Source organism: Bubalus kerabau, chromosome 11 (assembly GCF_029407905.1).
Source record: "Bubalus kerabau isolate K-KA32 ecotype Philippines breed swamp buffalo chromosome 11, PCC_UOA_SB_1v2, whole genome shotgun sequence".
Taxonomy (NCBI): domain Eukaryota; kingdom Metazoa; phylum Chordata; class Mammalia; order Artiodactyla; family Bovidae; genus Bubalus; species Bubalus kerabau.
The window spans coordinates 86,016,063-86,043,454 of record NC_073634.1 but is presented as its reverse complement, the minus strand read 5'-3'; the positions used below and the strand labels follow the sequence as shown (position 1 = coordinate 86,043,454).

Here is a 27,392-nt window from a genome sequence, read left to right as displayed (position 1 = left end):
CAATACATAAAAGAATGAGTAAAGCTGTGTTTCAATAAAGCTTTATTGACAAAAACAGAAGACAGGCTAGATTCAGCCGTGTGTGTGTGCTTAGTCACTAAGTCATGTCCAGCTCTTTTGCACCCCATGGACTGTAGCCCGCGAGGCCCATCCGTCCATGGTATTCTCCAGACAAGAATACCAGAGCGGGTTGCTATGACCTCCTCCAGTGGATCTTCCCCACCCAGGGATTGAACCCACATCTCTTATATCTCCGGCATTGGCAGGCAGGTTCTCTACCACTAGTGACATCTGGGAAGCTCACTTTGTAGGATACATGGAAGTTATTAAAGAAGATACAGTCTCAACAATTAAATCTGTAACAGAAACTGTGTTTTATAGGAACACTGCAGAAACACAGTCACTAAAACCGGAAGAGATTCCAGAATGGGGTGACAGAGATAGGGTCACACATGAAACGCCTTCACAGCATCACTCAGGTTATCCCAGCAAAGAAATACAAGCTAGAAGTGCATACAGTGTCACAGAATACCATTGATATCATTAAATATACAAGGAAAAGGATATTTGAAGACTAGGATTTTCACAGAACTTCATACTAATAATATGAGGTACGACCACGATCTTCCTTTTGAAATAGTAACTGAACAAACTAGAAGATGGGTTATGCAGCTTTCCTTTACAAAGAGACAGGGCATCAAATTTGGTGACCTTTCCTGTGATGATAAGTTGCTCTCAGGAGTGTGCCACAGATAGTTTCTGAAAAACAAACACACTTCATTTGACCCTTTAAGGTCAAGAGTGAGTGATGAAGTAATGCTTTTCCAAAGAAATCCAGGTGCAGAAGAGCCTTTCTGAAAGCATTTTCATCACTACGTGCTTCCTCCCAACACACTTGGTTATCAACTATAATAACATTTATGTATGCACACATAAAACAGAAGTCTCTAGCCTGCTTAAAATCTTTCAAATGAAGTTTCAATAGGTTTGGGACCCACTTGTTTAAAAATATAAAAATGAAATATATTCCAATTAGTTTGTGAGATGAACTGCCTGACATCAGGAAGATGGAAATTTACTAGCCCAATTTCAACAAAAACCTCTGTATAATTGGTGGATGACGTTGAAAAACAAGAATCATAATTTAATAAACAAAGCCACCAATGTGCTCTTCCATTTGGATTGACACTTCTTTGTGAGAATTCTTTTTTTAACCCTGACAGCCATTAAAATTAAGTATTTTTTCACAATGAACCTCTAACTTCAGTACCTTGCTTTATCATCTAGTGTTACAATTTCAAAAATAATAAAGTATATCCTATCTTAATATGTACTTTAAAATATTATCACTAATTACAGTGGCAGCAAAAAAAGTGGTAGCAAAAAAGGACTTTTGCAACATAATTTATAGTATTATTATCTATGTCATATTGCCTACAAACCTTTCAATTTTCTATGGCTTCTCTGGTAACTCAGCTGGTAAAGAATTCTCCTGCAATGCAAGAGACCCCAGTTCGATTCCTGGGTTGGGACGATCCACTGGAGAAGGGATAGGCTACCCACTCCAGTATTCTTGGGATTCCCTGGTGGCTCAGCTGGTAAAATATCCACCTGCAATGAGGGAGACCTGGGTTCGATCCCTGGGTTGGGAAGATTTCCTGGAATAGAAAATGTCATATTGCTCTCAAACCTTTAAATTTTCTATTTTTGTGCCTATTACATGAAATAATGCATATATAAATAGCTTTTATGTTTATATTACATATAATAATAATGATAATATTAGTTGCTCAGTTGTGTCTGACTCTTTGTAACCCCTGTGGACTGTAGCCCACCAGGCTCTTCTGTTCATGGAGTTCTTCAGACAAGAATACTGGAATGGGTAGCCATTCCCTTTTCCAAGAGATTCTCCTGGCCCTAAGATGGAACCCAGGTCTCCTGTGTCTCCTGCATTGAAGACAGATTCTTTATCATCTGAGCCACCAGCTCAGCAGTAAAGAATCTACCTGCAATGTAGGAGATACAGGAGACACAGATTTGATCCCTGGGTTGGGATGATCCCCTGGAATAGGAAATGGCAACCCACTCCAGTATTCTTGCCTAGAGAATCCCATAGACAGAGGAGTCTGGTAGGCTACAGTCCATGGGGTCACAAAGAGTCAAATGCAACTGAGCACACACACACATTTAAGATATAGTATAGTAGTACATAAGTATATATACGTTTAATAATACATATATAATATATAGTAATACATATATGTATATTTTTAAATATACACATGGAAAAAAAGTTAGGATTTTCATCCCATTTGAATGTGCAGTAGGGCAGGGGCAAGTGTGGGTCTATTGAAGGGGTGAGCCTTTAAGCAAAACTGGTACCTAAATCATGTCTGCTAATAAATCATGGATGGATAAACACAAATTTCTTTATTCAATCTGAGTATTCCTTCAGAATTAGATAGGGATGAACCTAAAGCAAATCAGAGGGTGTTGCCCTTCCTATATAGCAGGATCCTATAGAAACTCATTTTCCTGCAAGATGAGAGTGTGTGGAAGCAGATATGGGTTCCAGGGGAGTGAACCTCACTCTTCAGTGACTCATCTGAGGGCCTCTGAGTGTACAAGCCATTCCTGAGCAAGGGACTTGTTAGGGCAGAGATGCCTCTGCATGACTTTATGGGCCTCTTCTCATCCTCTTTTGAGATATAGTGACCTGCCCTTCAAGACCCAGTCCAAAGGTCCCTTCCACAACGCTGTCTCAAAGCCCTGGCTTGCAGGTGGGTTCCGCTTCCCTTCAACTACCTAGTCCACAGCACATGTCACTGCTGCTGTAAGGGAGGAGAGTCTTAGGTGTCAAGCGAGCTATCTTATCACTCAAGGTAAGACATGCAATCCAAGCCCAGCATCACAATAGAAGACTTGAGTTAGCTGTTTTGGGAACCAATATAGCCCATGGTTACTACAGCCCACATCAATATTGTTGCTGTTGTTGCTCAGTCGACAAGCCGGTTGCAACTCTTCACGACCCTATGGATTACAGCACACAAAGCTTCTCTGTCCCTCATCATCTCCCGGAGTTTGCCCAAGTTCATGTCCAGTGAATCAGTGATGCCATCCTGCCTTCTTATCCTCTGTTGCCCCTCCTCTTCTTCTGCCCTCAATTTTTCCAAGCATCAGGGTCTTTTCCAATGAGTCAGCTGTTCGCATCAGTGGCCAAAGTATAGGAGTTTCAGCTTCAGCATCAGTCGTTCCAAAGAATATTCAGGGTTGATTTCCCTAAAGATTGACTGGTTTGATCTCCTTGCTTTCCAAGGGACTCAGTTATGAAAATGATTAGCAACTAGAGTTTAAACGTTTTCCTTTCATGCAACAGTGAAGTCATGCCTTTCTTATCTCCCCCATAGTGTACTTGTGGGAAACTGACTTTCAGATGGAATGTAGGACTTGGAATTAGGCATTCTTTCAGGAATCATTAATTTTCCATCTAGCCTGTATTCAGCATTCTTCTGTATCTTTTACATAAATAAAAGATAGTCTTTGTTTTCTAGGCGCAAACAGCATTACAAGATCATTTGTCTGCTACTTTTTTTATTAGAATGACGATGTCAGCATAGTAACACCTTTTTGCTGTTGTATTCATTCTTTCACCCGGTGTTTTTATGGCCTCTCCCAGCTTACTACCATTAAAGAATCAGAAAATATCCTTTATGGTTTCATCAAAAACATTGCTTAAAAACTAGCAAACAGTTCAGGACTAAGGACAAAACTCTCTGGTGCCTGGAAACAAAAATTCAGGTCCCATTTAGCTCAAACTTTTAATAAATCTCTTGCGTGTGCTCAGTGCTGTCCCGTCTAACTCTTTGTGACCCCATAGACTCTAACCCACCAGGCTCCTCTGTCCACGGGATTTCCAGGCAAGAATATTGAAGTGGGTTGCAATTTCCTCCTCCAGGGGATCTTCCCAACCCAAGGACCAAACCCACGTCTCCTATGTCTCCTACATTGGCAGGTGGATTCTTTACTGCTGAGTCATCTGGGAAGCCCAACCTTGTATTAAAAACTTTGCAAGGCAGTGGGATTCAGAGATTAATCAGGTACAGCCACAATGCTCTAAGAACTCCCCAAATATGGCTGTGACAGGGGCACAGCACACACGCATAGTTTAACATGTCCATGACCATTGGCCATGTCTAGATCATATTTCTGCCTTGGTCCCCAAGATTTTCAGAGAAGTATCTTCATGTCCAAGTTGCACACACAGAGAAGGCTAAGACTTGTTTGGAACCTAGGATGGCAAAATATTTCCTAGATCATGATTGCCTTTTGCCTTGGGCTACATCTGTCCAGATTGAATTTACTCCAACAACGGGATAGCTATTACAGAGGCACTCCTTCAGCACTGTAATCTAATGAGATGGCTTCGGATACCATTAAAAGTTAAATCAGTCGATAAATGAAATATTAAAATCACCAGAGAATAGACCCTATGCACAAAATATTAATACCACAAGCTTGAAATCAAATACTGAACATGAATTTAGCCAAAGCCATTAAAACAAGACTCTGGACTCTAGACTGAAATTTGGAGCTGTGCCTGAGGAGAGTTTTTCAAAAGCTGAGTTTTCCCTCTTTTAAGAGCCTTGGTGTGAGGGAGCTACATGTTGAGGGCTCTCTCAGGGCATTAATTCTGGGAAAACCCCTGGGAACTCATAGCACTTAGGAAATGATGCATCAAGTCACAGGGCAAGTGCTTTATCTAGTAGACTGTGCTTTATCACTAGACTGTGATGTCCTTAAGGATAGGAAATGGGTCTCACCCAGCTCTGAGCCAGCATCTGTCACAGCATAGGTGCTCACCACATGTTATGTTCAAGCTCCTTTTCCACAATATTCTCTCTCTCTCTCTCCCTCCCTCTCTTTCTCTCTCAGTCTCAACATCTCTTTCTTTCTCTCTCCCTCCCTTCCTCCTTTCTCTCTCTGGGTTCCACAAGAGTTCCCTATCAAAGTTGTATGCATCTTTCATGGCCTGCTTGCTTCATCCTGGCTCTTCTGAGACTCATCTCTGGTCCCTATGTCAGAATCACTCTCTCCTCTGCAGTTGATCTCTTTGCCCATGGCTTGAGGTATGGACATTCACTGGACCATTTTTCCAGCTGGCAATGAATTACAGTTACCTGTACAAACAAGTGTCACTGCGGTTTTTTAGGTTCTCCAAGATTCTGACTCTGAGATAAGGGTCAGAAGTCACAAGTTCAAATGGTTTATTTGGCAGGTAGAGAGATTATTGGAATGGAAGTGGGCTAGTGTTACAGGAAGGTGTGGCAGTCAATAAAAAACATTATATTAAGCCAGTTACCAGGAGGTGACTGGTTCTTCATCTCAAGAGAAAATTCTGGAAAATGGTATAAAACACACCCCTATGAGCCCTCCTGAGGGGCATGGCAGCTGGGATATTTATACACCAATTTCCAGAAATATATATTTGAGGGTTGCTCCCAAAGGCTGCTCCCTAGCATGTCCAAATTGTCAGTAACAAGAAGAGAGCATCCTTCTGTAAACCCAAGGGAAAAAATCAGCCGTGTCCTCTCCAAATTCATATGTTGAAACTCTAACCCCTCATTTGACTGTACTTTGAGATAGAGCTTTTAAGAGGCAATTACAATCAAACAAGTTGTAAGGGTGGGGTCCTAGCCCAATAGGATTAGTGGCCTTAAAAGAAGTGGAACAGAGAGATCTCTGTCTCCATGGGCACACAACAAGGAAAGGTCAGGTGAGAATACAGAGAGAGACAGCCAACTGCAAGGAAGAGAATGGTCACCAGAAAATAAATGGGCAGGAACCTTGATCTTGGACTTCTTACCATCCAGAACTGTGAAAAAAATAAATTTCTATTGTTGCAGCCACCCGGTGTAAGGTGCTCTGTTACAAGAGAGTAAATGGACTAAGACAGGAGTTCACTGAAAGGTCAGAGAAACCTGGGAAGGGCACTGAATACATCTATTTCTGTGCCTCTTACAAGGCTGAGCCCAAGGCAGGGACCATGCAATGCTGTTTTCCCTGAACCAAAGACAGAAGAGAAGCAGCACTTACTGGGCACTCACCACATGTCAGGCACCATGCCAGACATTGTAAAAATCTACTTTATATAATATGTCACTTACATACAATAAAATGCACACATTTTAAGCATACAGTTTGGTAAATGTTGACAAATGTGTATGCCCACATAACTATCCCCCACAATAAAGATACTGAAAATTTCCATCACCCAAAAAGTCCCAGGTGTCCCTCTGCAGTCAATCCCTAACCCCACCCCAGCCCCAGGTTACCACTGATTCAATTTCAATCACTTACTGATTAGATATTTCTCTAAAAGAGTTTCAAACAGAAATCACACATTATGTAGTCTTGTGTCTGGTTCCTTTTTCTGAGCATAATGTTTTTGATAATCATCATTATTTTAAGAATCATGTAGCATGTATCAATCGCACCCCACTCCAGTACTCTTGCCTGGAAAATCCCATGGACGCAGGAGCCTGGTAGGCTGCAGTCCGTGGGGTCGCGAAGAGTCGGACACGACTGAGCGACTTCACTTTCACTTTTTACTTTCATGCATTGAAGAAGGAAATGGCAACCCACTCCAGTGTTCTTGCCTGGAGAATCCCAGGGACGGGGGAGCCTGGTGGGCTGCTGTCTATGGGGTCGCACAGAGTCGGACACGACTAAAGCGACTTAGCAGCAGCAGCAGCATGTATCAACAGTTCATTCTTTTCACTGCTAAGTAGAATTTCATTGTAGGAATATATCATAATTTGCTTATTCATTGGCCCATTGACGGACCTTTGGGTCGTTTCCACTTGAAGTCATTATTAGTAAAATTTACCAATATTTGTGTTTAAGTTTGTGTAGACACTTGTTCCTTTTCTCTTGGGTAGCTTCCAAGGAGTCAAATTGTTGGGTCATTTGGTAAGCATATGCTTAACTTTATAAGTAAGTGTATGCTAGGCATTTTTAATTTACCTCATTTAATTTTTGGACCACTCAAAACTGAGGATATAATCATTTTCTCTCCTTAAGTACACTGAGGCTCATAGAAGGTGAATGACTCACCTAGGCTCCTATAGCTTGTAAGGACAGATATGGAATACACACCCAGGTTTGTCTTGCACAAAATCTTTGTTTTTCCGTGACCATCTTGCTTTTATTTATCAATTCGGCAAGGAAGACTGGGTGCTGAACCACCACTCCATCCCTGCAAAAAATAGATGATGAGTTACTTATATCCTTCTAATGTCTAAATGCACCTGGTTCAGGAAAGATAGAGTGACCGTATTAGAGTAAGGGAACTCCAGGGAGATGGGGGGAAAGATAGTGACAGAGGAAGAAAGCTTGCCTAGACCTGACCTGGGACAAGGACAAAGATATTACTACCTACAAAGATCCCCTGGAGGAGGGCATGGTGACCCACTCCGGTATTCTTGCCTGGAAAATTCCATGGACAGAGGAGCCTGGTGGGCTATATTCCATAGGGTAGCAGAGTCAGACACAATTGAAGTGACTTAGCACACATGCACACAACAAGTAATATACCTACCCGTGTGGAGTTTATGGTTTTGAAATTTATAATTGATTGTCTATAACCTGTCAGGCTGAAAATACTACCTGTGAATAAGGAACATGAAGGAAGCAGTCATGTTTTCAGTCTGTGTCAGAGAGTTTTTAAGTCAACATCCAGCCAAGTGAGGTTAAGGTAGAGAATAACATCAACCTATACACTGACCAAGGCAACTCAATCAATTACAGCTGAGTAAATACCCCTCTACACAGACCTCAGAACCCACAGGCCAGAGAATCAATTCACTGGAACAAGGAAATAAAGGAAACGGTTGGGGTTAAATTCAAATCTTTAGAAAAATTCTTAAGGGAGGAATTGGCCCACATGGCAAATCTGTTACTGCTAAAGATGCAAACTTTGGCTAATGTCCAGAAATAGAGACTATTAAAAATGCATTAGAAGGGTCATGTTTACATTTCTACTGCCAACAAAAAACCTCTGCTCATACAAAACGAGGTCCCTTCTGTGTATTATAGACTTTAGTGTCCGCCAATAAGCAATAACATGCTTGAATTCCACAGAACTGCCATTCTTGGAAAAGTGCAGAATATATTCCTTGAGTTCATGGCCAGTATGTGGGTTAAACTGACAACCGTAACAACTAGATATTGTACGTTTCTGTCTGACCCTGGTCCACTGCTGTATCACATCACTGCTCTAGGTCTCAACCTTGCCCCACACCAGGAGGATAATAATCTCTGCTACTTATCTCATGAGATGCTCTCATGAACAAATACATCCTAAGGTGCTATGAGGTTTTTAAAGTACTTCAGTTGTTTAAACATATATGCTTTCCTGTTTACATTAATTGCTAATTGTTAAAATGTATTTCTGGCAGATGGAACACAGGTGTCCATCCCTTTTCCCCTCAAAAATTCATTAAAATGACAGTAAAACAGTTTTTAAAACATGAATCCAGAGAGACAAAGAGACAAGTAAAGGATATCATTGGAAATAAGAGGAGTCAATTTCTGAAGCTGGAGGAGAGGCTAAAGGCAGCCGCACCCAAGGACTGTAGAGACAAACATTTATGGGAACCCAGGAGGTGGAGGGACAAAGTCCTCTGATAAGGCTCAAGACAGAGAAGAAAGGGAAAAGTCTACATAGGATCGGAAGTTGCTACTGCCTTACTCTAAGAAGGTTTCCCTTCTTTCCAGGCATTCATTCTACAGATCAGATGCACAGACCTTGGGGGGAGTGGTATACAAGATTTATTTTGGTATGGGAAGGAAATATTAGAATTATGTTTATAATTTTTCTTAACAAAATAAAAACAAGCTCTACCAAGATTTAATACATATGCTGATGGAGAGTAGTACATGTAAAGTCCTCATGCCTAAATGCACAAAGATGGATAGGAACCAAGACAAAGTTCAGTAGAAATGGAACCAGAGAAGTTTCAGCCTGTTTGCCAGAGTAAGGATCAGAGGCTATAAGCAGGGGCATTATTGAGTCTGTGTAGACTCAGTACAAATACTGAGACCAAATATAGGAGTCCGCTGACCCCTTTCTCTGCCCACCCAGGAGATTAGAGGACACTCCTCTGGGGAATGGAATCACTGGAAAGGAAAGATCTGATCATAAAACAGCTGGGGTATCCCAATGAAAGGTGAAAGGGTGAGTTTGCAGCAGTTCCATTTGTTGACAAGCTCTCTCCTCAACACAAATCCACAGAGAAAACTCCATTTCACTTTCAAATCCCCTCTTAAATATGAGAAGACAACTAGAGGTAAGTAGAAGTTTGAGGAAAGCTTCTAGCATAAAGGATGAGGGCCAAACTAAAGAACTTACAGGGCACAGATAATGTTAACAGCAGGAAAGGAAAAAAGAAAAACAAAGTATATACATATCCATATAATTAATAATCCCAGAATAATTTTCAGGGAAAAAGAAATCCCTAAAAAATATGTATAAGAAATAAATATGAACATACTATGTTATATGAATAATATATGGTAATACATACTGACTTTATTGGGACTAATTTATTGGCAGAATGGAGGGAGTAAAAGTCAATGGGCGGGCACTGAACTGTAAGAAAGCCAAAGGAAAGTCAGTGGATAATGTCTTGCTGCTGCTGCTGCTGCTAAGTCGCTTCAGTCGTGTCCGACTCTGTGTGACCCCATAGACGGCAGCCCACCAGGCTCCCCCGTCCCTGGGATTCTCCAGGCAAGAACACTGGAGTGGGTTGCCATTTCCTTCTCCAATGCATGAAAGTGAAAAGTGAAAGTGAAGTCGCTCAGTCGTGTCTGACTCTTAGCAACCCCATGGACTACAGCCCACGAGGCTCCTCTCCATGGGATTTTCCAGGCAAGAGTACTGGAGTGGGGTGCCCTTGCCTTCTCCTGGATAATGTCTTAAAGTGACATGAAATACTCTTGAGATATAGTATAGAATTCTGGGAAGATGGCAGTGAGATCAGTGTGGTTATTTTCCCTCCCAAAGCATCCCTCTAAAAACACATAGAGAAACTAAGGTAGCAAAAACTAAAACTTCGACAACAAAACTAGGCGATGAGGTCCCCTGAGAACTCCAGATTACAGGTCAGTCATTCAGTCAGTTCAGATGCTCAGTCATGTCTGACTCTTTGCAGCCCCAAGGACTGCAGCACCCCAGGCCTCCCTGTTCATCACCAACTCCCAGAGTTTACTCAAACTCATGTCCATTGAGTCAGTTATGCCATCAAACCATCTCATCCTCTGTCATCCCCTTCTCTTCCCACCTTCAATCTTTCCCAGCATCTGGGTCTTTTCAAATAAGTCAGCTCTTCGCATCAGGTGGCCAAAGTATTGGAGTTTCAGCTTCAGCATCAGTCCTTCCAATGAATATTCAGGATTACGGGTGAGGACAATCCACAGTTTATAAGACGTGACGGCTACCAGCATCTGAGCAGAAGGAAGAAGTGGAGTAGTTGGTGGACCTGAGGAATACAAAATGACCAACAAATAGTCACTAGAGAGCTTGGGTGCCAATTTGTTGTGACAGTTAGAACTGAGAGGGATTCACACAGTTTAATAGCAAGTGAGTGCATGGTGCCGTCTCTATGCTGTGAGGGGGATGAAGTAATTTGTGCCCTGTGAATTCTTAGAATTAAGGAGTCAAGGATCCATTCCAGGGGGAAAAAAATGCCACATTGAAGAAAAGTGCTGGGAACAGAGCCCTCCTTGAGAAGGACAATAAGGGAAAGGAAAAAATGAGGTCTAGATAAAACTGAATAAGGAGAACAGAGTGAGCCATGTTTAAGGAGAACAGAGTGAGCCATGTTTAACACTTAAAAGTATTAAGTGTACTTTCACAAAAACAGTAGGAACCCTTTAGCCATAAACTTAGAAAAACTTTCCAAAACTGGGCTTCCTTCTGAGAGTTCAAGAACGCTAGTTTCACATAAAAAATGAGGCAACGTGGAATGCAAAATTATAACTGCACTACATTCTGTAGAATATATATGCACTGTTAGTGCTAATGTAAATTGGTACAGCTGCTGTGGAATACACTATGGAGATTCCTCAACAAATTAAAAACAGAACTATTATACAATCCAGTAATTCCACTCCTGAGTATTTAACCAAAGAAAATAAAAACACTACTGCAAAAAGATATATGTACCCTTAAGTTCATTGCAGCATTATTTATAGTAGCTAAGACTTGGAAGAAATAGATGAATGGATAAAGATGATTTGGTATATATACATAATGGAATATTAGCCATAAAACGAATGAAACTTTGCCATCTGCAACAACATGAATGGACCTAGAGGGTATATCAGACAGAAAAAGATAAACGCTGTATGATTTCACATATATGTGAAACTGAAAACAGAAATGAACAAAGGTAATTAAATGAAAGCAGAGTCATAAAAACAGAGAATAAACAGGTGGTTGCCAGAGGGGAGGAAGATGGGGAGGTAAAGAAAACTAAGAGGTACAAACTTTCAGTTACAAAATAAATAAGACACAGCTATGAAATGTACAATGTAGGGAATACAGTCAACAAGTTATGTAGTATCTCTGTATGGTGACAGATGGTAGTAACTAGACTTATTATGGTGATCATTTTGAAATGTTCAGACATATCAAATCATCCTCGTCTACCAAGAATTAGCATAGTGTTATCAGATCAGATCAGATCAGTCGCTCAGTCGTGTTCGACTCTTTGCGACCCCATGAATCGCAGCACGCCAGGCCTCCCTGTCCATCACCAACTCCCGGGGTTCACTTAGACTCACGTCCATCGAGTCAGTGATGCCATCCAGCCATCTCATCCTCTGTCATCCCCTTCTCCTCCTGCCCCCAATCCCTCCCAGCATCAGAGTCTTTTCCATCAGAGTCTTTTCCTCACCCTCGCATGAGGTGGCCAAAGTACTGGAGTTTCAGCTTTAACATCATTCCTTCCAAAGAAATCCCAGGGCTGATCTCCTTCAGAATGGACTGGTTGGATCTCCTTGCAGTCCAAGGGACTCTCAAGAGTCTTCTCCAACACTACACTTCAAAAGCATCAATTCTTTGGTGCTCAGCCTTCTTCACAGTCCAACTCTCACATCCATACATGACCACAGGAAAAACCATAGCCTTGACTAGACGAACCTTTGTTGGCAAAGTAATGTCTCTGCTTTTGAATATGCTATCTAGGTTGGTCATAACTTTCCTTCCAAGGAGTAAGCGTCTTTTAATTTCATGGCTGCAATCACCATCTGTAGTGATTTTGGAGCCCAGAAAAATAAAGTCTGACACTGTTTCCACTGTTTTCCCATCTATTTCCCATGAAGTGGTGAGACTGGATGCCATGATCTTTGTTTTCTGAATGTTGAGTTTAAGCCAATTTTTTCACTCTCCACTTTCACTTTCATCAAGAGGCTTTTGAGTTCCTCTTCACTTTCTGCCATAAGGGTGGTGTCATCTGCATATCTGAGGTTATTGATTATTTCTCCCAGCAATTTTGATTCCAGTTTGTGTTTCTTCCAGTCCAGTGTTTCTCATGATGTACTCTTCATATAAGTTAAATAAACAGGGTGACAATATACAGCCTTGACGAACACCTTTTCCTATTTGGAACCAGTCTGTTGTTCCATGTCCAGTTCTAACTGTTGCTTCCTGATCTGCATACAGGTTTCTCAAGAGGCAGGTCAGGTGGTCTGGGATTCCCATCTCTTTCAGAATTTTCCACAGTTTATTGTGATCCACACACTCAAAGGCTTTGGCATAGTCAATAAAGCAGAAATAGATGTTTTTCTGGAACTCTCTTGCTTTTTCCATGATCCAGTGGATGTTGGCAATTTGATCTCTGGTTCCTCTGCCTTTTCTAAAACCAGCTGGAACATCAGGAAGTTCACGGTTCACATATTGCTGAAGCCTGGCTTGGAGAATTTTGAGCATTACTTTACTAGCGTGTGAGATGAGTGCAATTGTGCAGTAGTTTGAGCATTCTTTGGCATTGCCTTTCTTTGGGGTTGGAATGAAAACTGACCTTTTCCAGTCCTGTGGCCACTGCTGAGTTTTCCAAATTTGCTGGCATATTGAGTGCAGCACTTTCACAGCATCATCTTTCAGGATTTGGAATAGCTCAACTGGAATTCCATCACGTCCACTAGCTTTGTTGGTAGTGATGCTTTCTAAGGCCCACTTGACTTCACATTCCAGGATGTCTGGCTCTAGGTCAGTGATCACACCATCATGATTATCTGGGTCATGAAGATCTTTTTTGTACAGTTCTTCTGTGTATTCTTGTCACTCATATTTCAAAAACAGATAAAAAAAATAATTCATAGAAGAAGAGATTAGATTTGTGATTACCAGAGGTGGGGGTGGGGAATTGGATGAAGGTAATCAAAAAGTACAAACTTTCAGTTATAGAGAAATTATTAGAGATATAATGTACAAAATAATAAATATAAATTAACACTGCTGTATCCTATATATAAATTTGAGAGTAAATCCTAAGAATTCTGATCACAAAGAAAAAGTTTATTTTCTATTTCCTTAATTTTGTATCTTATGAGAGATGATGGATGTTCACTAAAATTATAGTGGTCATTGTTTCATGATGTTTGTAAGTCCAGTCATATGCTATACAACTTAAACTGGACAGTGCTATATATCAACTATGTCTCAATAAAGATGGAAGAAAACAAATCAAAACAAAAAACTCAAAAAAACCAAATTGAGGAATAAATATGTTGTATTTCATAAACACGATAGTAAATACCACAAGTAGCTGAAAGAGCTGGAAATATTTGCCTTTGGGAGAATTGGAGGCAGGAGCTGCATATATATATATATATATATGCAATGCAAACAGTACTACTGGCTTTATATTTATCCATCGTCTACTACTATGAAAATTAAGTTTTTTCAATTAAAAAGTGTATATTCCCATTAGGGTCTGTCTTAGTGGACTATATACTCCAGTGCTTGTCCTACCTCCAAAAACTTAGTACATATACATGAAAAATAGACTTCTAATGAATAAACAGTTGATTTCATTTCAGAATCAGAGACAGCCAGTGTCTAAAACCAGTTCTGCCACTGTAGATTTGGGGGAAATGGTTTTAATCTCTAGGGAAAAAAAAATGCACACAACATAGGAACACTTACCTAGGAAATTTGATGCTAAAATATACCATAGTTGGATCTACACCTAGGTTTGCTTACTTAGGCAAATTTACTTCATATATGGTATTCATATATGGGCTTCCCTGGTGTCTCAGATGGGAAAGAATTGGCCTGCAATGTGGGAGACCTGGGTTCAATCCCTGGCTTGGGAAGATCCCCTGGAGGAGGGCATGGCAACCCACTCCAGTATTCTTGCCTGGAGAACCTCCATGGTCAAAGGAGCCTGGAAGGCTACAGTCAATGGGGTTGCAAAGAGCCGGACACAACTGAGTGACTAAGCGCACACACGGTATTGTTGGGGAAGACTTGGTTACACTACTTAAGATAGGATATATAAAAGTGTGCCAACATTTTTTCAGGCTCACAGATGTACAAACTTTTGTATAACAATTAATAATAGAGCTACCAACCTAGGGCCTCAGTTATCATTGTTCAGTCGCTAAGTCATGTCCAACTCTGCCACCCCATGGGCTGCAGCACACCAGGCTTCCCTGTCCTTCACCATCTCCCGGAGTTTGTTCAAACTCATGTCCATTGAGTCACTAAGTAAAACAGTAGTTGAGGACCTTGGCCAAAGCTGCTTTTTAATTTAGTCACCATCTACATGTAGATACTCCAGGGTCTAATTTTTGCTCCTGTGTGATGTTGAAATGCAGATTAAATAACATTTTCTCACATGCAACATCACACATCTAGAAAATACATCAAGTTTTTGTGATCCGAGGCTGTAGGGTCATCGTCACAGAGAGTTGCCAAGATGGGCTGGTAAGTGATCAGATCAGTTCTCCTGGATACTTAAGAGTGGCCAGCTATCTTTGGGCTTTGTTTTGTTTTGTTTTGTTTTTGAGTCCACTGGAATGATGGTTCAGCTCTTCATTGACAGAGTATGGAGACCAGCAAGGATTCAAAAGGAAATTTTCTTTGACAGGTTATCAGTCACCTCAGGCTGTCATAACAAAATACCATAGACAGGATGGCTTAAACAACAGAAATTTATTTTTCACAGTTTTGGAAGCTGGGAAGTCCAAGATAAAGGTGCTGGCCAATTTGGTTTCTGGTGAGAACTCTCTTTCAGGTGTGCAGACGCCTTCCCACTACATCCTTAAATGGCTTTTCCTTTAAGGGTTCATGGAAAGAAAGAGATATCTGTGTTTCTTCCTCTTCTTCTAAAATTTCCAGCCCTATCAGACTAGGGCCCCATCCTTATGGCATCATTTAGCTTTTATCACCTCCTCCTTCAAATATATTCACATTAGGTAATTGATCAGGGCTTCTAATATTAATTTGGGGGTGACATCAACATTTAGCCCTTGACAAAGTGCATCATTAGTAGCAGTAAGATATCAATAACCGACACATATACAGCACTTTATGGTTTACAAAATACTCTCGCATCCAGTTATTTTTTAACCTCTCAACAGAAGGTATGGAGGAAAAGGATTACTACATCACATTGGCTGATGAAAACTCAGGATTTTTTTTTTAAGAATGCAATTAAACCAGCCATCTTTCGGGTACTTTTAATATATATATATAAGTTGGATTTTTTATTAAAAAAAGAAAAAATCACATTAAATATGAATGTGAAACACATTCTTTCATTCTAGCAAAGGACATTTGAAAAAGTCGAATGATTATTTTCTCTTCCTCTCTCTTGCTTTCTTTTTTCTGTCTTCCCTAGCCAACACTAACATCCAATTTTCAGTGTGGTGTTTCATTTAGATGCCACCCAGGGAGTCATGCCCCCTGCTATTTCATCCGACCTCACAGGGCACACGTGGTCATCTGGAGCTGGGTAGGGTGGGGTCACACACAGTTACTTGGGCTTGGAGGTCTGGGTGAAATCTGTCCAGTCCCCAAGACCACACTCACAGGGGCAACAGAGCTCACTCGAAAAATCGCTGCACTGGAACCCAGGTTGGCCTCCGTGGCAGACAAGAGATGAAGCCGTGGGCATTCGAGGTCAGCCTCTGGAATCTGCCCTGCCTCCTGCCCAGACTCATGGGCTCCAGGCCCTACCTTGCACAGACTCTCAGCTTTTCTCATCTCCAGCCCAGCTCTTTGCTCTGCACCTAAGGGCAGGTCAGGGCCTCCCGGTTTTCTGGAGGAAGTCCTCGCAAAGTGAGCTTTCCAGAATCTGGTCTTGAAACATACCCTGAGAGAGAGGATCTCTGACTTAGTCAGGGGGGACACTTTTCAGGCAGGATGGGGCCTGTTCCCTAACTGCAGGCCTTCTCAGAGCCTTTGGTATACTGATGTGCTGATTTGCCATAAGAAAACCAGTAGCATGTGTGCTTCTCCCAGACTCATTGTCAGGGACCCCTCTCTGGAGCGTAGCACCACTTCCCATCCTCGGGGCTGGTGTCACTAGGAACACAGTCTGGGAAACGCTGTCCCGGCCAACATGATCTGTGCTTTGAGCTCCTCACCCCTTCCCCAAGGGTCCAGCCCTCGACCTGTGTCCGGGTTTGCCCCAGTCCTCTATTCTTTCAAAATGACAGAAGGTGCTCAGGTGCAGGGCCTTGCACTTGCAGGTCTTGATATTCTGCCCGGCACCCAGGAAGCCTTTCAAGCAGGTGGGACTGGACTGTGCAGGAGAACAAGCAAGATCACAGAGTTCTGCCAGCAGACGGTCCCCGGAGTTTATAAGGACAGGTCTTATTAATAGGAAAAAAAGAAACAATTTGTTATGAACTCAACCAAATCCTTTGCTGCCCTGGCGCTGCCTCTCAGGAAGCTTATCTGACCTTGTCACCAAAGCAGAGATGACCTCCAGGGCCTGAGCTGAGGCTGAGGCTACTGATCACCAAGACTCTCCTTACCAATGATAATCACTAATCAGGAATTTCAGGAGCAGCTGGGGTGAGCACCAGTTTATCAGTGAAATTCACTGTGGAAAGTCTTGGGAACATTTCCATGTAGGGTAGAAACAAGCATGCAGGTGTGTTCTCAATCATCGTCATCATTAAAGGAGATAGAGAAGGGGTGGCCGGACTCCAAATTCACCTCCAAGACACAGCTGCCCACTCACCACCTTGCTTAGACCTCTCTCCCTGCCTCCTCGTATCTGAGTTGCATGGGACGTGGTTTAACCAATGGAAGACAGTGGGTCAGGCACTCTGCTAGCTCCAGACCAGTGTGTCAGTAAGCCCTGAAGACCCTGATCTGTGACGTAAGGACCCTGGGCTTCCAGGTCCATGTACAATATCTGCTGCCCTATTGGAGGGATGCCCAGGAAAGGCTACGTGGAGTGGATGCAGAGATGACCCCAGCCAAGCCAAGCCTTCCCAACCAAGGGGCCAGACAAGCAAAGAAGATGTTTGCTTTGTTCTGTTCCTGGCAGACATCACAGGGGACAGATTGAGCTATCCCCACCATGCTCTATCCAAGTTCCTGACCTTCAGAATCCTCAGAAATCATAAACATGGTTGATTTCAGCCATGATGTTCTGGGGTAGCTTGTTAAGCGTGTGTGCATGCTAAGTCGCTTCAGTCATGTCCAACTCTTTGTGACCCTGTGGACTGTAGCCCACAAGTCTCCTCTGTCCATGGAATTTTCCAGGCAAGAATACTGGATTGAGTTACTATTTCCTCTTCCAGGGGATCTTCCTGACTCAGGGATTGAACCTGTGTCACCTGAGTCTCCTACATTGGCAGGCAGATTCTTTACCAACTGCGCCACCTGGGAAGCCAGGGTTGTTAAGTTTGTTAAGCAGCAATGAATAACGAAAACAAAGAGGAAGTGGGGGACCCTGGTTTGGAGTCAGGGTTCCAGAAAAACAGAAGCACAGTTAGAGACAGAAGGAGGGATGAAGAACCAGTGACAGACCTGGAGGGTTACTCATCATAAAGAGGATTCAGACTCAGCAAAGTGGGGTCCTCTTGCTCTGGCCACACCTGGGGTCCCGAGCAGGAAGAGAAGGGAGGGCAGGCTCTCCGATTCAGCCACAGGTGGTCTGAGAGTGGGGCGTTATGGTGGAGCTGGGATTGCCCGACAGGGAACCCCTATCATCTACGAGCACAGTCACAGGGTCTCAGGGACCAAGGTCTTCCACATACATGCAGCACCACTGATCCACACCCCAGTCCTGAGCGGTGGGCAATATGACTGCCCCTTTCTGTCTTAAGATGTGGAGGCTCAGATACTGACAGGGCAGAGGTCTGGTCAAGAGCTTCAGCTGGAGTCTGTGGGGGCATGTGACCTGGCCCCTCATCCCCCGGAGATGGAATTGAGTCCACTTTTCACTGCTTTTTCCCCTGGATGTGGGTGGGAGGTGCTTCCACTTCCACAAAGGTCCCATGGGAAACTCAGCCTCCCTCTCTTTAAAAGAGCTCCCAAGGAAGGCATGGATGTGACTCATCCCTGACTTCAGCTGAATCCTGCACCAGTTATCTGACCTCCATGGGCTTTTGTTTCCTCCTCAGTCAATGGAAGAAAAGCTATGACAAACCTAGACAGCATATTAAAAAGCACAGACAACACTTTGCCAACAAAGGTTTGTATAGTCAGAGCTATGGTTTTTCCAGTAATCATGTATCGATGTGAGAATTGGACCATAAAGAAGGCTGAGTGCCAAAGGATGGATGCTTTCAAACTGTGGTGCTGGAGAAGACTCTTAAAAGTTCCTTGGACAGCAAGGACATCCAATCAGTCAATCATAAAGGAATTCAACCCGGAATATTCATTGGACGGACTGATGCTGAAACTGAAACTCCAATACTTTGGCCACCTGATGTGAAGAACTGACTCATTGGAAAAGACCCCGATGCTGGCTGGTAAAGATTGAAGGCAGGAGGAGAAGGGGATGACAGAGGTTGGATGGCATCACTGACTCAGTGCACAAGAGTTTGAGCTCTGGGAGATGGTCAAGGACAGGGAAGCCTGGAGTGCTGCATTCCATGGGGTTGGAGTCAGACACGTACAACTTAGTGACTGAACAACAGTCAATGCAGATGATCATAGTACTTACCTCTGAACTCTGTGGCTTCTAGGATGACTTCAGTTACCTTTTGTAAAATACTCAGAGCACTGCCTGGGCATAGTCAAGGTTTTGTATTTGTTAAGCAGGTAACAACCGAGATTCCTAGGCAGCTGCTGTAGTCCACATGCCTCCAGGTGTGGCATCTTTCTACAGGAACCAAGCCCTCCATGGGGCATTTGCCCTTTATCAGGGTGAGACAGGGACCCCTCCAGGGAGTATGAAGAGGGTGTGGTGAGGTTTCCCCCAAATCCTCCTGCCCTCAGGGGTCCTCTTGGGTCCTGCACAGTGTGTGGGGTGCCCCAAGGCCGGGGAAAGGCTCACAGTAAAAAGGGGCAGGGGGAGCCGAAAGCAGGGGCAACTTTGCTCCACGAAGCTCATCCCAGTCCTGCTTGTTAATGTAAAGTGGACGATGCCACCAGCCCCTGGAAGCTAGTGTACAGTTGGGCCCTGGTGGTCTTTGCTGTGAATGAGGTTTGAGAGCCCAGGACAAACCTCCAGCCCCACTTTCGATGGAAGGTGGGGGAGCTAGAAGGCATTTTCACCAATGTCATTTTCATCACAAAAATAATGCTACATACCATGGTTGGCTTCTCTGCGAAGTCTCAAATCCACAAGAACATGACAAGCATGAGACAGCAAAGTGTATTAAGCACTGAACACGAGCAACTCTGTTGAAGCATTTCATTTGCTTTCTCACCTTTCTTCTCCACAATAATCCTCCCAGGTAGAGACTGTTACTATCCGTAATTTACAAATGAGGAACCTAAAACTTAGGATAAGTAACTGGCTCAAGGTCTTGAAGCTAACCTCCCTCGGAGCTAGTACTCAAATCCACTTTGAGGTTGGTACTCTTACCCACTGTGACATGATTATTGGTGATAAAAATAATACTAATATCAATACTTTAAAATGACTGTGTTTTTAGGAATCCGTTTCCATATGGCTTGGAAGTGCTGCCAGTCACTCAATGTTGGCGCATTTGGCTGTGGTCAGGACTAGGGAGCAGAAAACAAAGGGTCCTTGGTCACAAATGCAGGCTGTCCCCCCAGGCTCTCTGTGGAATTGAGCCCCTGCTGGGTCCCACTTACACTGTCCATCCCCACACCTCTGCAAATAGAAATCGCTGCCCCTTTTGCAGATGAGAAAACTAACAAAAGTTCACCAGCCAGGAAGGAGGAGCTGGGACAGGAATGCAGGATGCCTGACTCTCAAGCCTTCCTTGGTTACCCATGGGGAAGGGTGGAGGGGGTGCAACTATTCCTAGAGGTTTGGATGACCCAAAATATTTAAAGTATGGCACCTTCAAGGGGGTGAAATGTGAGAGGGCAAGGGATCAGCCAACTGGCCTCTTTTAGTCTGTATGTACCGGTTATACTAGAGAAATCAAGGCAGCTTAGCAGACACTAACAATGAACACATTCCTTCTTTCATTTTTATTATCCAATGCCTGTTCCATGCCAGGGTGTTGGTTAGTAACCATCTTTATCATGATTAATACCCATAGCACACCTACAACGTGAATATTTGTTTATCCCCATTTTACAGCCAAAGAGACTGATGCTCAGAGAGATAACATGACCACATCTGTCCCACTCCACACTTGTGTTCTTTCCACTCCGGGTGTGTTAGGGATAAGAAGAGATGGGTAACTCCTCACAACTCTCTGCATTATAGAATTGTCTTCTTATTTTTCAGGCAATGAAAGTGAGGCTCAGGGAGGTTTATGGTTCCCTGAAAGTTCCTGGATGTGACGTGAAGGTTTAAGGATTTGAACCCAAAAGGTTTCCTTTGCATTATCCCCATCAAGAGCAAGAACCCTAGGGTACTATACTTCAACACTCTATGCTTCAGTGTCGCCTACATAGGAGAGCAGGGCTTCATATCCAGCGATTCCTCTGCTAGGTATCAGTTCAGTTCAGTTCAGCCGCTCAGTCATGTCTTATTCTTTGCAACCCTATGGACTGCAGCACGCCAGGCCTCCCTGTCCATCACCAACGCCTGGAATTTACTCAGACTCATGTCCACTGAGTTTGTGATGCCATCCAACCATCTCATCCTCTGTCTTCCCCTTCTCCTCCCACCTTCAGAGTCTTTCCCAGCATCAGAGTCTTTTCAAATGAGTCAGCTCTCTGCATCAGGTGACCAAAGTATTGGAGTTTCAGCTTCAATATCAGTCCTTCCAATGAACAGTCAGGACTGATCTCCTTTAGGATGGACTGGTTGGATCTCCTTGCAGTCATACCCAAATAAAACAAAAACGCTAATTCGAAAATATTCATGGACCCCAAGCTTCACAGCAGCATTATTTACAATCATCAAGATACGGAAGCAACCTAAGCGCTCATCAACAGATGAATGGATAAAGATGATGTGGCATATTTACCTGATGGAATATTAGTCATAGAAATGAATGAAGTTCTGCCATTTGCAACAACGTGAATGGAATTATGAAGGAATTACGCTTAGTGAAACAAGTCAAAGACAAATACTCCATTATCACTTATATGTGAAATCTAAAAAATGAAACATACAAAAGTATATACAAGACAAAAGCAGACTTGCAGGTACCGAGACAAACTAGTTGATACTAGTGGGGAGAGGGGAGTTGGAGGGACAAGCTGGGGGTTCTGGATTAGGAGGTATAAACTACTCTGTGTAAAGTAAACAGGACATCAGGATATACTGTACTGCACAGGAATATGGCCAATATGTTGTAATAAGTTTTTGTGGAGAATAATCTATAAAAATATTAAATTACCATGTTGTACACTTGAAACTAATGTAATATTGTAAATCACTTCAGTTTTTAAGAAAACATGGGAGCGAGTGATCATAGCAGTGCAAAGCTTCCCTCTTCTCTACCACCAACCCCTGGAGCTTTGTTTCCATCCCCACACGGTATTTCTGGGTCTGTTTCTTTCTGCACATGACCTTTCCCCCAACAGGATGCCTTTTGTCACTCTCCAATGGCCTATTCACAGCATCTCTCAACCTCTTTTATTCTTTTCTGGCTTTGAGAACATCTATGTGTCGCTCAGCCAAAAATTTTGCTCACTATCTAATTCATCGTCTTTCTTGCAAGAAAGCCAAATGGGGATGAGATACAATTTGTCGATTTTCAGCCAGTCCATATGTCTCCCACTGTGAGAGTTTGGTTCTCCTCGTGGACCCTCTTTGTTTTTAGCGGAATTGCATCCTGGGATCGTGACCTGGTTTAACATCCTAAAGAACAAGTTTAATCCATCTTTTCTCTCCCGATGCATTTTAGCCAAAATCCTTAAACCCCTTCTGTAGCTAACGTCTGAGCTGCCACAGCTGCCGTGACCAAGAGTCATACTGGTTTGTCCTCAGTTAACAGAAGTGGAACAGCCCTGCAATGCACTGAAATCAGCCTCAGTTCTTCTGTGAGGAGGGAAGCTGAGATGGTTCCCCTCATCACGGTGAGCAAGAGTGGACAAACAAGGAAAGGGCTGGGGTACACTTCGGACTCTGGGACAAATGTTTAACAAGGTCCAATGATTGAATTTGGGCATTCTAAGAATATGAATGGGGAAAAAATTATACCTTCATTTTCATTCATCTCTCATTGAAATTTAGCATTTCGTTTGATTATGAAAGCAAGCAACAAGCCAGAGTGGTATAAATAGTAGAGCAGCTTTGCCACCCATAGACATGCAGATATCTTTATATTCTACAGTTGTTGCAGACATATCAAAATATCATGCACACCCACCGCTGCTTCAGACTTATGGAAGATATCATATCTATTCCAGATATAATGTTGGGTTATTAAATTCATGAAAACAATGCACATATTGTATTAGATCTCAAATTGAGGGTTTAAAAATTATATATATATATATTTCTCCACATATACAGATATATAGGTGTGGTGGTTTAGTCGCTGAGTCGTGTCTCACTCTTACCACCCCACAGACTGTGAACATACCAGGCTCCTCTGTCCAATATATAGGTGCATAGATATAATATTTAAGCATAATAAAACATTAATTATGTTTACTTTTTGTAACCCTAGTGTATTGTTTCATGCATTAAGAATCTTTGCTCTGAGAGGGGATCCTCAGGCTTCATCAGACCACTAAAGGACCCATGGCATAACAATGGTTAATATCTGCTGCTGTAAGAGAAGACTGGGGTTTCTTATACCCTCTTCCCAACAGGAGGAGGGAAAAAAGGAGGAAAGAAAGGAGAAGGAAGAGTGTGTGAGGACTGGAAATGACACCAAAAGAACCCAGCGGACCAAGACAGATGAAACAGAGCTTTCCAAAACCGTTCCGCGAATATGGCACATAAGACTGAGTGAAGCAGAGATTTAAAGTAAAGAATCTGACAACAAATCTTGAAACCCTCCACATTCAAATATCTGCTGCAAGATAAACACTGGCAAGCTTGAAGAATGCCCCCCACCAAGGATCCCAGTGGCGCTACTTCCAACCCAGGGACGCTACAGGACGGCAGCCTCAGTCAGAACCTGTGAAGGCCAAGGCCAGGATGAGTTCTGGGCTTCACTGGCTCCAACGTGGAACAACAGCACCCAAATGCCCTGAAGCAATGGAGGAAGGAATCGGGTGCTGAGACTGTGGATCACTCTTGGGCTCCTGCCCAGGACGTTCATGGCACAGGTGGAGTCGCCCAGTGACCTTCCCCTGGGAGCTGGCACCCCACTGAGGCAGCCTAGAGGAGAGCACGCCGGCGGACTCTGAGTCACAGTGGCTGCTGGGTCAGCCCACACCCGCTCAGTTTCCCCTTTGGTTATTACATCAGATCAGATACAGCCTTTCAACGCTGACTCAGCTGAGGGGTCCAGCACCCCTATTCCCCACTTTCTAGCATCTTCTTCACCCCTCTCACCAAGGGGGGGGGGGCTCTCATCAGAGACAGGGCTCCCCCAGAAGCCGACCCTAAGACCAGGTGCAGGCTAGAGGAGTGGGGAGGATGACAGGGAAGGGAAGGTGGCCAAACAGGACTGTGTAATCAACCCAGTTACCTCTGGAGTGAGCAGGGCTTAATCCCACTGGGGAGCTCTGGGAGCTGGTGAAAGACACACCAGCCTAGGAATACAAGTGTTGGCATTTAGAAGGCAGCTGCAAGGTGCCAAAGAGAGACGGGCAAGAGGATACCCCTGGGCATGAGCACCACTGCTTAGAGCTAAGGTTTCTTGAATTCTTGTTAGATACCCAGTGCTCTGCTAAATGCTCTGCAAGCTTTGTTTTCATCACTACAGTGGTGGTGGTTTACTCACTAAGCCGAGTCTGACTCTTGCAGCCCCATGGGCTGTAGCCCGCCGGGCTCCTCTGTCCATGGAATTCTCCAGGCAAGACTACTGGAATGGGCTGCAGTTTCCTTCTCCAGGGGATCTTCCCAAGCCAGGGGTCAAACCCACATCTCCTCATTTGGTAACTCTTTTTTACAGAGGAAGAAATAGAGCCTCTGTCTCTCTCAGCGATCAAACTAATAGAATGCAAAACTAGGAACTGATCAAGGCTTATCTGATTTGAATACAGCTCCTTCATTTTTCTATGAAACTGTAGTTTTTCTAAGATCTCAGAGGCCCTGTACAGGGCTGGCTTCATGGACATGTAACCCACATGTTGACATGGGATACCAGGTTCAAAAGGGCCCCAAGCTTGTTTCAAAGCTTTGCAATTTCACCGTCTTGAAACCCACGAACTTTTGAAGGAAGGGTCTTGTATTTCCATTCTGCATTAGATGGCAAATTATATAGCGGATGCTGACTCAGGGCCTTGCCTAGCTAATTCTAATTTACCTAAGAAATGCCTCTCAAACTCTTAATCACTTAAAATCTGACCAACTCTACAGAATTAACTGAAAAATTCCTGCCACATGGATAATAATTTTCCTCCCCCAAATTACATGAGAATTAGCAGGTGATAATGGTTTAACAGCACACTCCCAGCAACAAAGACAGGCCAAATTATTCTCAACAGCCCCGGCTGTTACTTGAATCTTCTCACTTCTTCCCCGTGTCAGAGCACAGCAGTTAATGACCTGCAATAAATCCTAGAAACTGCGACTTGAAAGCCATGGAGGCCCAGCGAGGAGGCAGATCTATATTTTCTTTGAGAGGTGGTATCTAGGTTACCTGGGCCCAGCCAGGATTCCTAGATTCCTAGATATTAATGCTATTCCTCTTTTAAGACCCACCTCAATATCTCTACTGTTTCACCCAGAGACTTATATTTTTTCTTTTAATCACCTGTACTTATCCTCATGGGCTTCCTTGGTGGTTTAGACAGAAAGAAAAATCCATCTGCAATGTAGGAGACCCAGGTTCAATCCCTGGGACACGACTAACGATTAAGCACCTATCCTTACATCTGACCTTTCCAGACGGCTTTGCTCTTTAAAGTGCAATGGCTGGGTTATCAGACACAGGTGATCCTAGCTGTGGTTTCAGAGGGGAACCACCCCAAAACCAGACAAGTCACATGCTGAGGTTCCCCAAGTCACGTGCTGGGACTGCAGCCATTGTCCTGTGGCACCTGGAAGCCCCTCCCCCACCCACACGCCTACATGCATGTGGTCCCAGAAGGATTTCATGAGGCCACCAATGCTCCATACACACCTTTTGCTGTTGTTGTTGTTCAGTCCCTCAGTCATGTCCGACTCTTTGTGACCCTATGGACTGTAGCCCACTAGGCTCCTCTATCCACGGAATTCTCCAGGGGCTCTTCCTGACCCAGGGATTGAACCCAGGTCTCCTGCCTTACAGGCAGATTCTTTACCATCTGAGCCACCATGGAAGAAGCAATTCCCCATTCAGCTAAATCTTCTCCACTTGGATGGTTCCATGTGACACAAACTAAGGTTGAATCACTCTCCAGGCTGCCTGGGAAAGTGTTTAAACAAACTCTTCCTCTCTGGCAGCATCCCTGGAGAGCACCTAAGGGAATTCCACGTCGGCAAGTCCTTAACCTCAGCTCAGAAAACTTTTTCTCGACTTACTCAGTCAAAACCTGACCCGCACTTAACTGAAGCTAAATATTGTCTTTATCCCTTTTAAGACGAACATTACCCCTTTTGCAGCAGAAACATAAACACGTTTGACCACAGGAAACTATTCCAAACCTACTGGAGCTGTTACATGATATAGAATAGACGCACCATAATCTTTCCAAAATCTGAAAAATGCTAAATTCCATAGCACATTTGTTCCCCGGGGTTTTAGCTGAGGGTCCCATCCCTAACATCGCAGTCACAGGATGCTCACAGTGTGGGGCGTGGAGCCTGGCAGCCTCTCGTCCAAGAAGCTGGGAAACTGAAGAAGGGGTGAGACACACTGCTCGTTCAAAACCGGGGGAGTCAGGGCTGAAATCCCAAACTGGCTCCTCGGCAAGGAGAGGCCGAAGAAACAGGCAACCCACCCCGGACTGGTGGGTGGCAGGTTTAGTAAGCAAGAGAATGTACATACCAGGCTGGTCTTGGGTGCCTCAAGACGAGTAGATCTCTGCAGCTGACGCCAGCATCTTGAGTGCACAGAGCGGCCTTCCCTGGGCTCAGTCACACCTTCAGCCCAGATGGTCTCAACCACACAGGGCTCTCTCAAGCCTGTGTCCTTCAAAATGGCTCTGGGACTGACTGGCGGGCAGGACATTCCAAGGATTAGGACGAGGTGAGGAGCCTGGGTCCAGCTCAGAGGTCAACCAACCATCAATCCTCTCCAAGACCTCCAACAGTGAACCAGCCTGCAATGCAGGGGGGATTCTCATTGTTTGGGGGAGGCCAGGCGGGTGCTTTTTCATGGAGGAGATATAACTGGCCTAGAAGGCAGCCTGGGGAGGCAAAGCCATCCTGGAGGTGCAAAGGCACCGAGGCTCCAAGCTGTAGCGGACAGGTGGAATCAGGGAGCCAAAGGCCTTGAGGGGAACAGGAAATAGGCTAGAAAAGTCACTTAGGGAAATGCCTTGAGTCCTCACTGATGCGAAGCTTGGTGACGCCGCTGGGGAGTGTTTTCAAGAAGTTAAGTCCTGGCCAAGCTGGAAAGAGCCCAGAGAGGCTGACTGGCCAGGCGCCCCCTCTCCCCTCCAGGGACCCAGAATAGAAGATGATGAAGGTGGAGGCTGGTGGAGTTTAGTCTGGAGGAGCTAAGGCTGCAGTGAGACCTTGAAGGTGGAAGGCAAAGGGGCTCAGGAAACATGGAGA

The 27,392-nt window shown here is 43.8% G+C and overlaps 1 long non-coding RNA gene across 3 annotated transcripts; it reads right to left on the bottom strand.

Moving 5' to 3' along the window:
- On the bottom strand, positions 1-26,799 carry LOC129623444 (uncharacterized). Of its 3 annotated transcripts, none has more exons than XR_008700544.1 (5): positions 26,662-26,799; positions 10,341-10,538; positions 7,114-7,255; positions 1,443-1,658; positions 1-759 (listed from the first exon to the last, which is right to left on the bottom strand). It is a non-coding gene; the product is annotated as an uncharacterized LOC129623444 (long non-coding RNA). The 3 variants fall into 3 exon arrangements; XR_008700545.1 differs by having other exon boundaries at positions 4-759; positions 7,156-7,255; XR_008700546.1 differs by having other exon boundaries at positions 4-759; positions 1,443-1,611; positions 7,156-7,255.
- Positions 26,800-27,392: the final 593 nt, after the last annotated feature.